This window comes from Beta vulgaris, chromosome 4 (assembly GCF_026745355.1).
Source record: "Beta vulgaris subsp. vulgaris cultivar EL10 chromosome 4, EL10.2, whole genome shotgun sequence".
Lineage (NCBI taxonomy): Eukaryota > Viridiplantae > Streptophyta > Magnoliopsida > Caryophyllales > Amaranthaceae > Beta > Beta vulgaris.
The window spans coordinates 13,192,187-13,213,280 of NC_079205.1; positions in this window are offsets into that span (position 1 = coordinate 13,192,187).

Genomic DNA, 21,094 nt, shown 5'->3' on the forward strand with positions numbered 1-21,094 from the left:
TAGCATATAATTTCAATGGCAAAAACAAAAATGGCAAACAAGCATCGAATTAGCTTCGAATTAAATCAAGCACAGAGCGAAAATTAGCTTCGAATAGTCGAATTACTATATACAACAAGCAGTCAAGCACAGAGCAAAAATAACTTCGAATTAAATCAGCTTAAAACAAATTAACACCATAAAATTAGAAAACAAATTAGAAAGAGAAATAAGCTTACCACAAATTAGAGATTTAGCTGAATTTGCAGAGTAGACAGAGAAAATGGGAGGAAGAGGAAGACGGTTCAAGAAGAGGAAGAGAATTTAGGGATTTCACATGTTTTGGGCTGTTAAATGAATGTTTGGGCAGAATGACTTAGGGATTTCGCATTTGGGCTGCCGCGCTCAACTTCTAAAATTAAAAAAAGTCCATTTGGCCACTAAAACTAGGATCGGTAAAGTCGTATCAGGATCGCGATCCCAACGATCCTAGCGATCCTAATGCGATCCTGATACGATCCTATTGGATTGCGATTATGCAAGCGATCCGGATCGATGTGCCTCATATGGATCGTAGGATCATACGATCCTACGATCCGGATCGCGATTTTAACAACATTGATTCCAGCATAACACCTTACACATCAGGAACTGGAGGGTTATCACCCCACTCAGACTCTGACTCAACAATTTCACACACAACATTTCCAATTGTAACTTCCTCCTCTGCTGATATCTGAAAAACATTGCTAGTACTCACCTTAGTTGCTCGTTGTTGGGATTTTCTTGCTGAATTATGCACCAAGCGAAACCCCTCTCTGTCCACCTGAGGCTCTTGTTGCTGCCTACTTGGAGCAGGCACATCGGGAGCATTTAGTTTTTTCTGTCTCTAGGTTTGCCTACCTTTCACCTTCCTGCAGTTTTCAGCAACATGCTCAATTGCCTTACAAGCTTCACAACTTTCAGGTTTCTAATCATAGATTACACCAATTGAACCACCTCATTCCTCTCATTTAGGAACGAGACCTGATCAGGAAACACTTTTCTAACACTGGCCTCCACCAAAATTTGAGCAAAATTCAGCCTTTCCCTTTTTTGTGTTGCTTGGTCTTCATTGGCTTCCCAATTTGACCAGCAATCTTAAACAGACTTCATTCACCCCAGTATTTGATGTCTAGTTTGTGTAATTGAATCCACAATGAAATAGTATCTAACACCTCCTTTGAGAGGTCCATATCCGGTGACCAGGCCTTAATCTTCAACGGTTTTTTATCAAAAAATTATGGTCCACCTTTCAACACCTTGTCTCTTTTCTCAATGGATGTGAATCTCACAATGAATACTCCTTTGTTCACACTAGCTACCTTATAAACCCCCATATTTCTCTCGATCCTCCATATAAACCCTTCCATAACATAAATGGGTGGATTGGCCCCTAACACATTGCATATTAGTGATGAATTCCAGAAGTCAACTTCCTCCTGTATATCCTCCATATCTATCTCAACACAATTCACTTCATTATTCATCAACATTCCTTCAACATTATTTAAACGAACATGTGAAACATGGCTATTCACAATCTCGTTATGATTACTCACCCATTGATCAGAATTCACATTCAAATTGTTATGCTCAACACATCTAATTGCAGTTATTTTTACCTGGAGTAATTAGCATAATCGGAGTAGAGATTCCCTGATTTGCCTCAGTTTCCTTAATTGCAGTCATCGAATCCGAAAATTGACCTCTAATTGCAGATTGTTGCTGTAATTCCCGCAGTGATAATCGAGGTGAAAGGTGTTCACCAATTGTCACAAACTCATCCTCATCAGAACTCTCAAACTCCATTGATTGTACACCTAAAATTTCATCCATAGTACGTGTTTTCTTCGCCTAAGATGACGAAGGACATTTTTGCTGAGGATTAGAGGTTTTGGAATTAACTTGAGCTCGACATTTCCTGGCCATGGGAGCTCAACACACTATTGTGCACCGAGAGAAAATCTTAGAGAGAGAAAATTCCCATCCTCTATCTTTGCTAATATTCCATTTTTTAAAAAATAATGTGAATGGATTTTACATGAATCTGATGGTTATATGAAACTATATATGACCTAACATATGGCTAAATGCAGAAAATTAAGTAAACTGAGCTTGAAAAGCCAAGTTGGCCCGAAATGACCTTCATTGACTATATATATATATATATATATATATATATATATAGGGGCAAGATCACATGAGAAAACTCATTACATGAGAAATGAGAATGAATCTCAACCACACGATTGGATTAGGGTTACAACACTTGTTCATTAGAGTTATACCCCCTTAAAAAATTTTGAGCCCAAATTTTTTTTTTTTAATATTCTTTTTTCTTGGAGTTACATCAATTTTTCATTAGAGTTACATTATTTATTCATAAGAGTTATAGCTCGTAAAATTCATACTCATTTCTCATGTAAGTATGCATTCTCATATGAACTCACTTATATATATATATATTGTAACAGCCCACTCCATTAGTTGCTTAATCCATTCATGATTCCACTCATAAACCCTCAGTCAATCATGAATTAAACATCTAATCAGAGGGGTGTTACTGAATTACCTCCTAATAACAAGGGGGTAGCCAAATGATATCATAATTAACCTACTTGATATTAGCAATTAAAATATAACTACCAACTATTACATCTTAATCTGAGAGATAACTAAATCTAATTTAAGAATTTACATAACCCAAAATAAGCAAACTATTATAATTAACAGAATAACTCAAAAGCCCAGCTTCCATGCTCCATTTTAACTATTTGAATCACATGCATACCCAAGTAGGTAATCCTTCACACCTTTTCTTCTTATTCCTGCAAATTAGGGGACCCTGTCCCCCAACCATTACAAAACATTCCAAATATACTCAATCAGCAAGGCTGGTACACAAGCTCCACTTATCACAAAAGAAATAGGACATAATAAACGTGTCTTTCTAATTAAAGCAAAGAAAATGTTTCTTGTTACCATTCCGAAGATCTTACCAACAGTTCAAATCTTATTCACATTATTCTACACAATATACAAATAGTTGGGAATAGATATAAATAGTTTTGATCCACATTAAACCCGCATACTTTCGATTTGGGAAAGAGAACCTGATTAGAGAGATCTAACTGTGTATAACTGATGAGGGACGTCTCCCTTCTCTTATCATTTCTGCTTGCAAGACTTCCAGGACATGTCCCAATACTCATTCATAATCCTTATCATATTCCTTATCATTCACATAAACAACATCACTGCTAAACAGCTTCTTTCCCCAATCGTTTCATATATTCACAAGTGAAAAATCATCATTCTTACAAGAATAAAATACGAAAAAAAATAAAACTTATTTGGAGTGTTGAGGAAAATTATTTTTCAACCAAAATTTACTAAGAACTAATCTCATCATGTGAAGTCCCCACTAAGAGAATAAAAGAATTTTTATCATATCGGTTTATTTGACTTAAAGTTTTAAAGTAACGTTATATACTAGAGAAGGAAAAAGAAGATAAAGTAGCTCTTTTTTCGAAATCACTATGGATAATTACTTGTATACTAATGATTTTTAAAGAAAGTATTTAAGTAATTGAAGGTCGAGTATTAATCATCAAGAATTCTTTTTCTTAAGGTAAGGTAAACTATACAAGGTTTTCTATGAAATTATGAATTCGTAAAGTATAATTAAGTTTGTTATTCAAACTATTCCTCGAGAAGTACTCTTATATTAGGGTCTTATGTATATAAATATTACTTTATAGTATTCTTACATTAATAAATAAACCTTGAAATCGAAATAATCCATTTTTGTTCTTTTCCATTAGAAATGCAGTTTAATCGTTAAATTTGCTTAATCATAAAATTCCATAATTTGACTCTCATATTATGATACCAAGCTACTGCCCCTTTAGTTATTTACAAAAAAAAATTCTTCTTAAATAAGTTCTTAGCACTTGAATCAAAATTTAACATAAAAGTCTAGTAACGATAGTCACAATTTGGTACATAACTCAATCATAAATCTTAGATACTTGTATACATTAATTCCTAAGATTAACTATAGCTTAACTACTGCCATATTATAAATAATTTAATTAGAAACTCATACAAAACAATTAGATACATATTCATGAGTTATAATGTTCAAAAATCATGTTTTTGTGACAAACTAAACATGAATCTAGTGGGAAACTTCACATGCATTTGATTAGTCATCAAAAACAGCATTTATACAAATATATATTCATCATAAAACCACATGCACACAACAATTTCGTAGCCATAATCACACAACCAATTTACAGAATTTTCTTAACCAAAATTTAGTGTTTTAGTGTAATGCTTGTGTACCTTGCTTGCTTGCTAGGTTTTTCACTTCTAAACCTCCTTGAAATCTTGATTCTCTACTGAACTTATTAGTACCTATATCCAAAATGACATATCATCAATAATCTTACAAGAATACTCTCAAAATTCGACCCAAAGAATCAATCTTTCAACCATACATTACTTACCTCACCTACCTTCTTCTTTCCTTGACTTTGATTAATCTCCTTGGACCTTTGGCTTGAAAACTTTTCTTCCCAAAACCTATTATCAACTGAAATAGCTAGATATCAACTTGCATGTATTTTTGAAGAGTTTTTATGTAGCAATTTAGGAGAGGAAGACGAAGAACCAAAGCTGGTTCCTAACACAGATAACAGGCGGGTAAGAGGGAGAGGAAAGAAACTTCTGGGTTTCTCTGGTTCTTACTCTAAATGGAACGAAATCTTTACCCTAAGTTCCCCAATGTATTTAAGACACTCCCATGTAATTTTTTTACACTTTGGCGGAATTTACAAGGTCTAAAACTCTGGTTCCCATAAAGGTGTGTTCAGCATTTTCTGAACAGTCCCCATTTAATGTTTTACCTTGATTGACCCACTTAAGGCTAAGGTATTCACTTGAAAATTTAAACTTAGACTCCCAATAAGTCCATATTCATACCCAATTCCTTTCCTCCTCTTGGATCCATCTCTTTTATTTTATTTAAAAATCATTTCTTACTAACCCGTTATTCGTGAATTCTATAAATAATTATTTAGCAAAGTATTCTTGAACTAATAATATGAAACAAATCTTAACCCTATTACTTGCTATTGTGTGTTTTTTTTTAATAACCTTAAGAATGTTTATTAATTCTAATATTCCACTTATTCAGGAAGGCTATTTCACTCTCCCCACCTTAAGATGTTTCGTCCCGAAACTAATATTTACCTTAAAATAAGTGTGGTAGCGCTCTTTCATGTCGACTTCTTTCTCCCAAGTGATTTCTTAGTATTATTGTCTGACCATAACACCTTTATAATGGAATAACTTGATTCCTCAACCTTTTTCTCGTTTATTCCAGAATTCGAACAGGCCTTTCTTCATAACTTAATGACTCATCGATCCGAAGAGGTTCATAAGTCAGTATATGAGAAGGGTCATGCACGTTTTCGCAATTGAGACACGTGGAATACATTATGAACCTTAGAAAGTTCAACTGGCAAGGCAAGTTCATATGCCACTTCTCCTACCCTTCTGAGGATTCATATGGTCCTTATAAATTTAGGACTTAACTTTCCCCGCATTCCAAATCTCTTCATCTTTGGTTTGGGGATACCTTTAGGAATACCCGGTCTCCTTCCTCAAATTCTAACTTCCTTCTTCTCAAATCAGCATACTTCTTTTGCCGATCCTGTGCCTCTTTCATCTTCTCCCGAATTTTTCTTACATTTTCCATCGTTTCTTGCACTAACTCTGGCCCCACGGAACTCCGGAACTAATGTCATCCCAACAAATGGGCATTCGGCACTTTCTTCCATACAAGGCTTCATACGGGGCCATCCCAATACTGCCTGGTAGCTATATATTATAAGAAAACTCTACCAAGGCCAATCGTTCCTCCCATGACCCTTGAAACTCCAAGACACACGCTCGTAACATATCTTCAAGAATTTGTATTACGCGCTCCGTTTGTCCGTCTGTTGCGGGGTGGAACGCGGTACTTAATTTGAGTGTTGTTCCAAAGGCTTCTTGTAATTTTTCCCAGAAATGCGACAGAAATCGAGGATCTCGATCTGACACTATCGTTGAAGGTGCTCCATGAAGTCTAATGATATTTCGGACATATGTCTCTGCCAATTGCTTTTTACTCCATGATATTACCAATAGCGACGAAACGTGCAGTCTTTCGTCAATCTATCTACTATTACCCAAATAGAATCATACCCTTTTCGTGTTTTTGGTAATCCGTTACAAAATCCATAGATACTGAATCCCATTTCCATTCTGGTACTGGTAGCGTGTTGTAAAAGTCCTGGCATTCTTCTTCTGTCAAATTTTACCTTCTGACATACCATACAACTCGCCACAAACCGTGATACGTCTCTTTTTAACCCTTTCCACCAGAAAAATTTCTTCAGATCTTGAATCATTTTATCTCGACCAGGATGCACTGAGTATGCGCTACTATGAGCTTCAATCAAGAGTTTCCTTTTTAACTCCTTATCATCTGGAACACACCACCTTCCATTAATACGTATACTTTGATCAGCGTACTTTTGGAAGTCAGTTGTTTCACCGCTTTCAATCTTTTCCTTCATTTGCTGAATGAAGGAATCTTGATTTTGTTTTTCTCGAATTTCCTCATATAAAGAAGGTTGAGCAGAGATAGCATTCAAATCCCCTTGAATATCTCCTTTCCTGACCAGGTGCAAATCTAGTTGTACTAACTCCGGTACAACTCTTCTGGAACAGAAATGATTGAGTTTACCTCCCGTCTTGGTCGGCGACTCAAGGCATCTGCTACTTTATTCGCCTTCCCCGGATGATACTGAATATCTATATCATAATCCTTGATGAATTCCAGCCACCTTCTTTGTCTCATATTCATTTCCTTCTGGGTGAAAATGTATTTTAAACTTTTGTGATCTGTATAGACCTTGCAGGTTACTCCATATAAATAATGTCGCCATAATTTCAAGCAAAGACCACTGCTGCCAATTCCAAATCATGCACCGGATAATTTCTCTCAGGGTTTTCAACTGGCGTGAAGCATATGCTATCACACGCTGATTTTGCATTAATACACATCCTAACCCTTCCTAAGAGGCATCACTATATACTTCAAATCCTTCAACTCCTGCTGGCAATGCTAATACCGGTGCACTTGTCAGTCTTCTTTTTAATTCCTGGAACGCTTTCTCACATTTCTCTGTCCACTGGAACTTAGTGCTTTTCCTTATTAAGTTGGTGATGGGTAAGGCAATCCGAGAGAATCTTTAACAAATCGTCGATAATACCCTGCTAACCCGAGGAAGCTACGAACTTCAGTTACATTCACCGGAGCGGGCCATTCAATAATTGCTCTAATTTTCTCAGGATCCACTGATACACCCTCCTTTGAAACTACATGACCCAGAAACACTACCGATTCTAACCAGAATTCACACTTACTGAGTTTCGCATATAGTTTTTCCCGTCTCAGTACATCCAACACCATTCTTAAATGTTTTGCGTGCTCCTCCCGATTCACGGAGTAAATCAAGATATCATCAATAAATATCACCACGAACCGATCTAGAATGGTTTGAAATATCTCTGCATCAAATCCATAAATATGCAGCAGGAGCATTAGTAAGGCCAAATGGCATTACCACAAATTCATAATGACCATATCTGGTTCTGAATGCAGTTTTAGAGATGTCCTCCTCTGCTATCCTCATCTGATGATACCCAGATCGTAAATCAATTTTAGAAAAGATTCCTGCGCCTTTCAATTGATCAAACAAATCGTCAATTCTAGGTAATGGATACCTATTCCGTACTGTGATCTTATTGATTTCCCGATAGTCAATGCATAATCTCATGGTGCCGTCTTTTTTCTTAACAAATAGCACGGGTGCCCCCCAAGGTGAATACACTTGGCCGAATATAGCCTTTTTGCAACAATTCCTCCAATTTTTTTCTTCAATTCCACCATCTCCATTGGTGCCATTCTATATGGAGCTCGGGAAATGGTGTGGCTTCTGGTATTAAATCAATATGGAAATCCACTATTCTCCGGGGCGGAAGCCCAGGCAACTCCTCTGGAAACACATCTGAATACTCCCTAACCACAGGAATATTTTTGGTCTTTTCTATGACATCTTTTCCTTCATGACCAAAAACTTCATTTCTGCATTGTCTCCCATATTACTGAGGGTTATTTCTCTTATAAAATTCAAACATTTCCTGCCCCTAGGAAAACACCTTTGATAAAACACTTCCTTTCCTCCTGGTGCTTCCAGTTTACTCTCTGAATAACATTCAACCACTGCTCTATTATTACTCAGCCAATCCATTCCTAAGATAACATCATAAGACTCTAAATTTAACGGTATCAGGTTTGCAAGGAGCTCGGAGTCCACTATTCGAATTGTACAGTCCCGGAGGATCCAATGACAACGAACTGAATTCCCGTCGGGCATGGAAATTGACATATTGATAGGTTCCACACAAGGTTTATTTTGTATCTCCTTAGCAAATTTATTAGATATAAAGGAATGGACGCACCAGTATCAAATAACACATTGGCCAACTTGTTACATACTAAAAAGTTTCCAGAAATCACATTACCTTCCAATTCCGGGGTCTCTGTCTGCTAATATTCTCCGACTTAATGGCATACACCTTTCCAGCTGATCTTCCTTGAGCACCGTTAAACCCTCCTTTATTTCCACGGCTGGAGCTACCTGCACCTGCCGTCAGCATCAATGGCTTGCTATCTCGATTATTTCCTGAATTAAAGCGTCTATCCCCTGCTCCTTTTGGACACTCTCCGATCTTGTGTCCCGTACCTCTACACTTAAAACAAATCAACTCCCCAGCGCAATTTCTCCCATAATGATTCCTTCCACACATTCTGCACTTCCATTCTGACTTGTTTATTTTTTCACCTCCCCCTTGAGGTTTAAAAGTTACTCCAGTTCCCTCCTCTTTCTTGAATCTTTTTACATTCTCCGCTTTAGTTTTTCCCCCATTTTTCCTCTTTCGATACTCTTCATCTTCATCTCGATCCGCTCCTGTTCCAAGGCCCTATCATAAAGTTCCTCGAAAGTGGAATATGATCCTACCCGCTTCTGATATTTCAAATTCAACCCTTCAAAAAATCGCATAGATTTGATTCTTTCATTTGCCACAAAATCTGGGGCAAACCTTGATAATTCTAAGAACTTTGCTGCATATTCCAACACAGACATTTTAGCTTGTCTTAGAAATAGGAACTCATTTTCCTTAATCCTCCGCAAAGCCAGTGGGAAGAATTTGTCTTTCAATTTTTCAGTGAACTTTTCCCAGCTGAAGTCAGGCTGCTTGGAAATCCTTTAGTGGTGTTCCACCAAATATCAGCAGGTCCTTCTAAATAGAAGGAGGCCATTTTGACCTTCAGGTGCTCTGGACAACTCACCACATCCAGCAATTTGGTCATATGATTCACCCAATCCTCGAACTTAACAGGGTTCGCCTCCCCATCATAGAATCGAGGTTGATGAGAAGCTAATCTTTTGTAAAACTTTTCCTCTTCATCAACCTTACTAGCCCCTTGAGCTTCTAGTAAGGCTAACAATCTTTCATTCATTTCTTTCAGCATTTGAATTTGCTCATCTTTAGATGATTCTTTTTCGCTGGTTCTTTCACCAGCGCTGTTTGAGACATTACTTCACTAGCCATTTCCTACACATAACAATATTTAAACAATTCAAATTCTCATTCCATAATTATTTCCTTCCGATTCTTCGAGGAAAGGAAACACAATGAACAACCAATTATAACACACACAACTTCTTTCATTTTCATTCAATAATCATACGTTAATATCCTCACATTACATAAGATGAAAACACATATTCCACCATTCCTACTCAATTCCTACTCATTGCAGATAACAAGATTACATATTAAAATGAAACATAAAAGAACCATCACATTTGTCTAAATCACAATTCTTAATCCCTTGCCTGATCCAGCTTCCACCTAATTTAACCGATAAGAATCATAACAATATCCACTGTCGCTGCTACTGGGAGTTGGGGTTCCTGGAATATAATCGGAATCACTAGTACCCTGGAAAGCTCCACCCACCGATGAACTGCTGGTAGTACCCCTAGAGCTCCTATAGCTAGAACCCCTGGAACTGCTGGATCGCGTCCTATTAGTTCTGCGGCTTGACTCATTGGACACCACTATTGGTGAAGGAGGCGGCGCATTCCTATTCATTTCTCTCTGCTCTAACCTCGCATACATATCATGCCAATATTGAGCTCCAGGTCCCATGGGAGTCTCTCCAAAGCCCATGCTTCCTTAGTCCACTCTACTTCCTTTTCTACCTCTTCCGGGACCCCCCTCCAACGAATTAGGTTTTTGTTAATATTTTCCATGCTAACACCATCATTTTGATAAGCACCGGTGGCCACAAAGAGTACCAGTATTCTCCAATAGGTCATTTTAAACGTCACCCAAGGTTCATAGGGAGGTAAGGTCTTAATCAGGGTATAGGCTTGAATCTCGGAACGGGAGAATGGGTTATGATCTCCTTCACCATGATCTTCATTCCATTGCTTGATTCCTTCTTTCACATCTATCATGTGACTGATAGGTTCATCCCAACAACTAGCTTTCCATGTGTCAGGTCCATCCTCAAACTCCACGGACACAGATCTTCTACTCCCGCTTGATCCACTTCCATTTCCAGCCATTTTCCTATAGTTCAATAAACCATTATATACAGAACATCCTATATCCACATAATTATCACAACCTTAAATCCTCCTTTTCTTTACCCCTAGATCTGTTTTACTCCACATATATATATATATATATATATATATATATTATATATATATTATTCATAACCTATTCCTTAATTGTCTTTAACCAAGAACCTTCGGCTCTGATACCATCTGTAACAGCCCACTCCATTAGTTGCTTAATCCATTCATGATTCCACTCATAAACCCTCAGTCAATCATGAATTAAACATCTAATCAGAGGGTGTTACTGAACTACCTCCTAATAACAAGGGGTAGCCAAATGATATCATAATTAACCTACTTGATAATTAGAAATAAAATATAACTACCAACTATTACATCTTAATCTGAGAGATAACTAAATCCAATTTAAGAATTTACATAACCCAAAATAAGCAAACTATTATAATTAACAGAATAACTCAAAAGCCCAGCTTCCATGCTCCATTTTAACTATTTGAATCACATGCATACCCAAGTAGGTAATCCTTCACACCTTTTCTTCTTATTCCTGCAAATTAGGGGACCCTGTCCCCCAACCATTACAAAACATTCCAAATATACTCAATCAGCAAGGCTGGTACACAAGCTCCACTTATCACAAAAGAAATAGGACATAATAAACGTGTCTTTCTAATTAAAGCAAAGAAAATGTTTCTTGTTACCATTCCGAAGATCTTACCAACAGTTCAAATCTTATTCACATTATTCTACACAATATACAAACAGTTGGGAATAGATATAAATAGTTTTATGATCCACATTAAACCCGCATACTTTCGATTTGGGAAAGAGAACCTGATTAGAGAGATCTAACTGTGTATAACTGATGAGGGACGTCTCCCTTCTCTTATCATTTCTGCTTGCAAGACTTCCAGGACATGTCCCAATACTCATTCATAATCCTTATCATATCCTTATCATTCACATAAACAACATCACTGCTAAACAGCTTCTTTCCCCAATCGTTTCATATATTCACAAGTGAAAATCATCATTCTTACAAGAATAAAATACAAAAAAAATAAAACTTATTTGGAGTGTTGAGGAAAATTATTTTTCAACCAAAATTTACTAAGAACTAATCTCATCATGTGAAGTCCCCACTAAGAGAATAAAAGAATTTTTATCATATCGGTTTATTTGACTTAAAGTTTTAAAGTAACGTTATATACTAGAGAAGGAAAAAGAAGATAAAGTAGTCTCTTTTTTCGAAATCACTATGGATAATTACTTGTATACTAATGATTTTTAAAGAAAGTATTTAAGTAATTGAAGGTTGAGTATTAATCATCAAGAATTCTTTTTCTTAAGGTAAGGTAAACTATACAAAGTTTTCTATGAAATTATGAATTCGTAAAGTATAATTAAGTTTGTTATTCAAACTATTCCTCGAGAAGTACTTCTTATATTAGGGTCTTATGTATATAAATATTACTTTACTAGTATTCTTACATTAATAAATAAACCTTGAAATCGAAATAATCTATTTTTGTTCTTTTCCATTAGAAATGCAGTTTAATTGTTAAATTTGTTTAATCATTAAAATTCCATAATTTGACTCTCATATTATGATACCAAGCTACTGCCCCCTTTAGTTATTTACAAAAAAAAAATTCTTCTTAATAAGTTCTTAGCACTTGAATCAAAATTTAACATTAAAAGTCTAGTAACGATAGTCACAATTTGGTACATAACTCAATTATAAATCTTAGATACTTGTATCCATTAATTCCTAAAATTAACTATAGCTTAACTACTGCCATATTATAAATAATTTAATTAGAAACCTCATACAAAACAATTAGATACATATTCATGAGTTATAATGTTCAAAAATCATGTTTTTGTGACAAACTAAACATAAATCTAGTGGGAAACTTCACATGCATTTGATTAGTCATCAAAACAGCATTTATACAAATATATATTCATCATAAAACCACATGCACACAACAATTTCGTAGCCATAATCACACATAACCAATTTACAGAATTTTCTTAACCAAAATTTAGTGTTTTAGTGTATTGCTTGTGTACCTTGCTTGCTTGCTAGGTTTTTCACTTCTAAACCTCCTTGATATCTTGATTCTCTATTGAACTTATTAGTACCTATATCCAAAATGACATATCATCAATAATCTTACAAGAATACTCTCAAAATTCGACCCAAAGAATCAATCTTTCAACCATACATTACTTACCTCACCTACCTTCTTCTTTCCTTGACTTTGATTAATCTCCTTGAACTTTGGCTTGAAAACTTTTCTTCCCAAAACCTATATCAACTGAAATAGCTAGATATCAACTTGCATGTAATTTTTGAAGAGTTTTTATGTAGCAATTTAGGAGAGGAAGACGAAGAACCAAAGCTGGTTCCTACACAGCATAACAGGCGGGTAAGAGGGAGAGGAAAGAAACTTCTGGGTTTCTCTGGTTCTTACTCTAAATGGAACGAAATCTTTACCCTAAGTTCCCCAATGTATTTAAGACACTCCCATGTAATTTTTTTACACTTTGGCGGAATTTACAAGGTCTAAAACTCTGGTTCCCATAAAGGTGTGTTCAGCATTTTCTGAACAGTCCCCATTTAATGTTTTACCTTGATTGACCCACTTAAGGCTAAGGTATTCACTTGAAAATTTAAACTTAGACTCCCAATAAGTCCATATTCATACCCAATTCCTTTCCTCCTCTTGGATCCATCTCTTTTATTTTATTTAAAAATCATTTCTTACTAACCCGTTATTCGTGAATTCTATAAATAATTTATTTAGCAAAGTATTCTTGTAATTAATAATATGAAACAAATCTTAACCCCATTACTTGCTATTGTGTGTGTTTTTTTTTTTTATAACCTTAAGAATGTTTATTAATTCTAATATTCCACTTATTCAGGAAGGCTATTTCATATATATATATATACATATATATATATATATATATATATATATATATATATATATATATATATATATATATATATACATAAGATGGGGCTAAATGCGGAAAATTAAGTAAATTGAGTTTGAAAAGCCCAAATAGGCCCAAAATGGCATTCATTTACCCAAAATGGGTTTCAAAACATGTCAATGAATTTTAATTGGCTCTAATGGTTATATATGTTGTTATTAGAACTATACATGCCTTGAAAAGATGCTAAAAGGGGCAAATTCAAGTACTTGAGGTTAAAGACCAAAATCGACCCACAATTACATTTATTTACCCCGAAGTGTGTTTTAAAAGGATGTGAGTGGACTTGAGTTGTCTCAAATACTTATATATTTACTTATTAGAAGTATACACGACCTAACATGAGACTAAATGCGGAGAATTAAGGAAAATGAACTTGAAATGCCAAAATCGATCCTAAATGACATCCATCTACGCAAAATGAGTTTCAAAGTTGAGTGAACTTTAATTGACTCTAAAACTTATAAATTTACTTGTTGGAACTATATATGACCTAACATGTGGGTTAATGTGGTAAATTTAAGAAACCGAACCTAAAAGGCGAAAATCGGCCAAAGACTCGAAAATTGAACGCGACATCTTATAACTTCGGGAATAATCAAACTAACTTACTTCAGAAATAATCAAAATTGAATGTGACATTTTATTACAAGGCGAAGACAACAATTTGGAGCCTAACCTACTTTAGTTATTAGCCACCTCCATGCACCTCCCCGCACCCCCACACTTTCCCCCACAAGCTGCCCCCATTGCACCCCGCCTACTGCACCCCTGCACAGTCCCTCACCCCTATGGCACAACCCCCACCCCACCTGCACAGTCACCAACCAATTGCTCACCCCTACACAGCCCCCACCTGCATCCACCCCGCATAGTCCCTCCACCTATAGCAGCACCCCCCTGCACGGTCCCCGTACATGGTGCCCCCCTACACAGTCTCCCTGACCCCTTCTAGCACCCCAACCTACTAGTCCTTGCAATGACTCTGCCAACCCCCTTCATACCCCTTCATGGAAATAATTGACTTCAAGAGGCCAAAATCGGGCCGAAATGAGATTCATCTACCAAAATGGACTTAAAAGCATGTGCTTAGACTTTTATTGACTCTGATGGTAATATATGTACTTCTAAAATCTACACATGACCTAACATGTGGTTAAATGCGGGAAATTAAAGAATTTAATCTTAAGAGGCCAAAAACGACCCTAAATGAGATTCATCTGCCCAAAACGGGTTTATTAAAAGCATGTGGTTTGACTTTAATCGACTGCAATGGTCATATATGTACTTATAAAGCTATTCATGACCTATTATATGGTTAAATGCAGGAAATTAAAGAAACTGAGCTTAAGAGGCCAAATCGACCCTAAATGGGAAATTAAGTAAATTCCGGGGGGATTTGAACCTTAGAAGTCGAGCCTATTGTTGAATTTTGCCAAGTTCATTTGAAGTTTCAACATTATCCCTTCCTTATGATCTGCAGCATGTAACTTGCTGCTAACTCCACATCATTGACATTAGAGTTGGGAATGGTGAAAAGCGGGGTGTCTTCAGACACATCATACTCCTCCTCATCCTTAACATCACCAACTTCAAGTATACTTCTTTTTTCTGGGACAACAATAATTGACGCCACGTGTTATCAGTAGGGTCAGTTATGTACAATACTTGCTTAATTAACTTGTGATGCTAGCACAAATGGCTCTTCACTATCACGCAGCCGACCCAAGTCTACAAAAGTAAATCCACATGGGTCATGTTTTCTTATTATGTAGCGCTAGTTATAGTCAACCCCCTTGCATCGAAATAAGCAAATTGTGAAACTAGAGTAGTTAAGCTCCCATATATCTTGAAGTTGCCCATAGTATAATAATCTAGCACAAATATGAGACTTATGTTCGACCCTTGCATTTTTTGTAGATGATGCCTCTAATGAAACACCACTATGCTGTCCAAAACGTATATTTGTTAACATCATAACTCTTGTAGGAGTGCACTGCTTCCCGACGATCAAATGTTAGCCACTTTAGACTTTTAGAAATAGTATAATCTATCTACTTCACGCATTAATTGATTATGGAATCGATTAGTAAACGTCTTATTATACAGCTGGTATGAATTCAAATAAGGTGTAAGGGTAAAAGATGTTTTTGGTTTCTCTCGGAGTACTTTGCCTTTCAGGTACTTGAGAGTACCAATTTGCTAAAAGAGACTTCATGTGAATGAATGTAATGCTTTAGTTGAAAATACATGTATCAAAATAAAGATTTGGAGCTGTAGACATCTATCCTTTGCAGGCACGTTGCCACTTATCAATTTTGTGTTATTAAGCATTCACATGTACTAGGCCTAGGTTTTTGTGCTCTCGAAGAGTATGTCCTTAATGACATTTTCAAGATTTGAAGGGCTTTCCTTTGGTGTGGTGCTTATTACAGTAGAAAAGCTGCAAGAGTTAAAAGGGATGATGTTTGTAAGCCTAAGACACAAGGTTGTTATGGCCAGATATGTCTGGGCACTAGCTATGTACTAAGGAAGATATCCTTTGGATAAAGTGGGTCCATTTTTTTTTGGTATTAAAGAGTAGAACTGGTGGGATTACAAACCACCACTGGTAGCAGTTGGTATTGGAAGCAACTTTGCTTGGTTAAAGAGGAAATTAAAGCTAATTTTTCTTTTCAAGAATTCACTAGCATGAGTAAGTTTAGCCTTTAGGGTATATATAATAAAATTTGTTGATGAGGGCAGGCTTGTCCACCGGGACAAGTTCATATGTAACAAAATTTATTTTCCTAAGTGCAGACTAATTTCAATAAAAGACACTTACCATTTCCTTACCCACATTCTTCCACCACCCCTTATTGTAACCTTGCCTCCAGTTCCATCACCCCTTGTTGTGGCCCTGCCTCCTCCTCTTATTGTTCTGCCCGTTCTTGCTGGCTGGGTAGTGACATTATCTTCTTAAGCTGAAGTAGTGGATTGAGTTTAAGTAGTAGGCTTGGTTGATGTGGAAGTCTGATTTGATGAGCAGCCAGTTTGTTGCGTTTTTTTCTAAGGGCCTGCATTATCCTTGTTTGGACATCTTCTGATCTGGTTGTGACCTTTAGCTTTGCAAACACTCCAATGCATCTTAACCCCATGTTTGTTAAGTTTCCTTGGCTTCTTTGGGTTTTCATAAGGATTCTTGATCCTATTTTTCCTTAGTCTACCTAACCCTACATTGATTGGAGGTGGTTGTAGAGGGTAGTCTCTTTTAGGCCAATGCCTTTTACCTACACAAGGAGAGATTGAATTATTGTAGGCTCAGAGGTAAGTATCTTTTTTATAATCCTCTTCTTTATACTAGTACATGAAGAAACAAGCCACTGCATGATCACAATGGATCTCAGTTATGTTCCATCACCTATATGTGCAAGATCTGGCCTCTAAGTCAACAGATAGAGTGTCCATTTGATACCCCACGTGGAAGACAATATCCGAACATGGTATTAGGTGACATAGGGCAGCTAATTCTTTGGATTTCTCAAGCTTAACTTGGTATTTAAGGCGGACTTGAGCTTGGCTCTTCTCTATTTCTTATCTTTTTACAACCAGCCTCTGCATGGGTGAACTTGTGATTTTCTCAAGCATATAAAAGAGGTGGTTGTCCTAGCCTAGATAAAATATCCACTGAAGGTCTATACTAGGTAGTTGACAACCACATCCACTTTTTTTTTGGTGTCCATGAAACATCTGCAAAACAACATACGGCCCGTTTGATAGTTGGTCATAAATGATGGTAATGGGAATGAATTTGTGTGTAAATTTGTGAAAAATATCATTGTCCATTCCCATGGTAATGCTAATTTGTCCTAAAGTGTCCACTTTCCTTCTTGAATTTTAATTCCCATCCAATACCACCTTGTAGGGTGGTAATGAGTGGTAATGAAAATTGCTTCCCCTTGGAGACAAAAACACAAGTTTAGGGGTAAGATTGCTTTCCCATGGAGAAAAAAGGCATCCCCATGGAGATTTTAAGGGTGCTTCCCTAATAAAATTACGCTTGAAATTCATTCCCATTACCACAATTTATTAACGATTACCAAACGGGCCGATAGGGTTATAGCTTCTGAAACCCGCAACACCATCTAGATTGAATTCTTGCATCTCTTCCAAAACATCATTGTAATCAGACAAATTGCATGATTTGCAGCCTTTCGGGAAACATTCTTCATCTCATATCCTTTGAAATCATCGTGCCAGTGTGCAAATATGTGCTTAGCACAATGTTTGTATTCAGCACTTGGAAGGAGTGTTGCCACAACATGTATAATAAACTGAAATAGATATGCAAATAAATTATTAAGCATGTTTAATATGAGCAATAAGTAAGAAATATTATTGTGTTATGGCTGACTTGATGTTGATTATATTTGAAATCAAAGTCAAACCCGTACCATCTCCCAATTGCAAGCACTTCTGCAATTAAGTGAAAAACAGAACCCGTGAATCATTGTTCTTTCCCTCTACCACTGCCCAATAAACTGGATACATCTGGTCATTTCCATCTATGCCCGCTGCTGCAAGTAGCTGGCCACCAAGAAAAGTCTTCAAGAAGTAAGCATTTACACACAATAACCTCCTACAACCCTCTATCCAGCCCCTCCTTATACCATCAAAACAGACAATGATCCTCTGAAACACTAGTTTTGGTCCGTTTTGAATAGGATTATTCACCAATGTAATCACTGTGTCAGGGTTTTCATGCTTCAATAATGCTGCAATATACCTACCAAGCTTAGCATAATACTCTCTCATAAAGCCATGCATTCAACATTCTATGAGTATGGTAGTTAACCTAATAAGCCAAGTCTTTTCTTATGAGCCCCCTCAATACCCTTCTAACAATCTCCATGATTTCCTTTGTTGTCAAGTGTGGTTTGGCCTTGAAAAATTCAAGGAAAACTGAGCAACCATCCAAGTACACTTGAGTTGTTTGTTTCTTTCCATGTCTCTTGTGCAAGTATGAGTACCATTAATAGATTTAACAACAAAGCATGCTCTCCTAGTGTCCCATGATCCATATAGTCTAAAGAGACAGCTAGTCAAGCATTTGGCTTTCATTCTTTATCCTTTATTCTTGTTGCTAGCGGTAAAAGTTGAGTTCTTGCCTTGAACTACAACAAATTTAACAACTACTTTCTAGAACTTCTCTCTATTAGGAAACCTGTAGCCAACCTTCCACTCCAATAAGTTAGTGACGTCAGTATGCTCATTGACCACTACCCTTCTCTGTCTCCTTCTCCTACTACTGAAGTCTTCTTTATCACTCCCTCATGGAGTGAGCTCAACCTCATCACTGTCCTCATATTCACTCAGACAGTCAACTCTCTACTCACCATTATTTTCTATGTGTCTACTACCAGCATTGCCTAAAAATTTCTCCCCTTTAGAGCTCTTGAGCAAGCTCAAACAGTTTGCTTGTACACCCTTTCACTCTATCTCTTGCCTCTTTTAACTTATCATCATCACATTCTTCACCATTATGGGGAACGTCACTCTCAAACAACTGCTGACCATTTTTCAACTCCTCATCTGCATCTAAAACCTCACCTTCTAGGTTACGAATCATTTAGATCAACATATGTACTATCGGATTTTGGCTCATACAAAGCATCAGACTCACCCGAACCCTCTTCTTCTTCATCATCAAATAAAAGGTGATTGTATGGAATTGGAATTTGGTCTATTATCACACCAGTCAAACTAATCAGGTGATAGGTTAGCTGTTGTATCAAGCAGATGAAGAGCAACAAAAAGTACTAGGCTTTTCAGGAGGGACATGTATTGAAGTGTGAGTCTGTGAGGATAAATCAAGGTGTGCAGATGTAGTGGAGGCTGTAATGGCCTTGAAAATTAAAAGAGTTTACTTAATGACAATTGTAATTATTTATTATATATTATTATTTTATTTGAGTTGAAATATGAATATTATATTTATTATGATATATTAAGGTTATTTACAAAATTAAATTTCATAAGTTAAGGTGTGGTTATATTTCATGTTTTCATAAAATAGGTCTAATGGGGTTAAGTATTGTAGTTCTAAAATAAAAATAAAAAAAAGGAAAAAGAACCCCAATCCCATTTACTTTAGAGCACAACCAATGGTTGCCCTATAGTTTGTGTTCATTGATTATTTTATTACTTCCTCACTCTTCCACCTACGCCACCATATTTAGGGGTCGTTTGGTTCAAAATAAGGAATGGAAAGTGAATGGAATGGGATGAAAGGATGGAATGGAAATGGAATGTGTTACTTTAGACACTTGTTTGTTTTGATGTAGGAATGGAATCATTGGCCTAATGACTCCCTTACTTTATGTTTCCTATGGTGTGAGGAGGGTTTCAAGATGGGGGAATCAAATTGGGCTAGTAAGGGAGTGAAAAAAATGGATAACCCAACCAAACATAAAATAAGGGAGTGTGTTACCTCAATCCGTTTCCAAACCTAAAATATTTCCAACCAAACGGACCCTTACTCTCTCCTCCAATTCTTTCTTTTCTCCTCTTTTTCTTGGTCCATCATGAAGTTGGGCATCAATTTTTTGGCCAAAATTTTCTCTCTCCTAATAAACGAATAATACTTTTATACTCTCTCTCCTCATAACCCATAAGAAGGGCAATGGCCTGGAGTACTCTTTTACTCCCTCCTCACTTCGTGTTTCATTGTGAAACAACCAGAGGACTCCTTCCTCTTGGTTTTGTGTCTTCAGTTGAAGGTGCCAAAAAGCTTCTTCACAAAATCATCACAAACCCACTCCAATTTGATATTCTATTCTTCAATCAATTGATGAAGCAAAATCCCAAGCTTTCTCTATGAACCAAATAATTTGAATGAGGTATATGTATGCTGTAAATTCATTACTTTACTTATATAATTTTAAAGTTTATTAACTAAGTTAACATATTTATAGGATTTTCCTTCAAGTCTTAAACCATACTCCATAGATGATATCAACGAAATCAAAGAACTTTTTGCGCAACACTTTGTACGGCTCATCGAAAAAGGAATAACAAACTAACTTGTTATTGTTAGTTGTAGTTGAACATTATTGGTTGAATTGGTTGATTGCAACATTGGTTGCTTGTTTGAGATGTATTGAAACAGGTTTTGTTTATATATAAAACTTTTTCCCAACGATTTCTTAGGTTGTCTAAATTACAAAGGAGACTCTGTCGAAATTTTTCGCTCAAAATTGTTAATATAAATGTTTGTTTAGTTTTGAATCATGAGGTTTCGAAATATG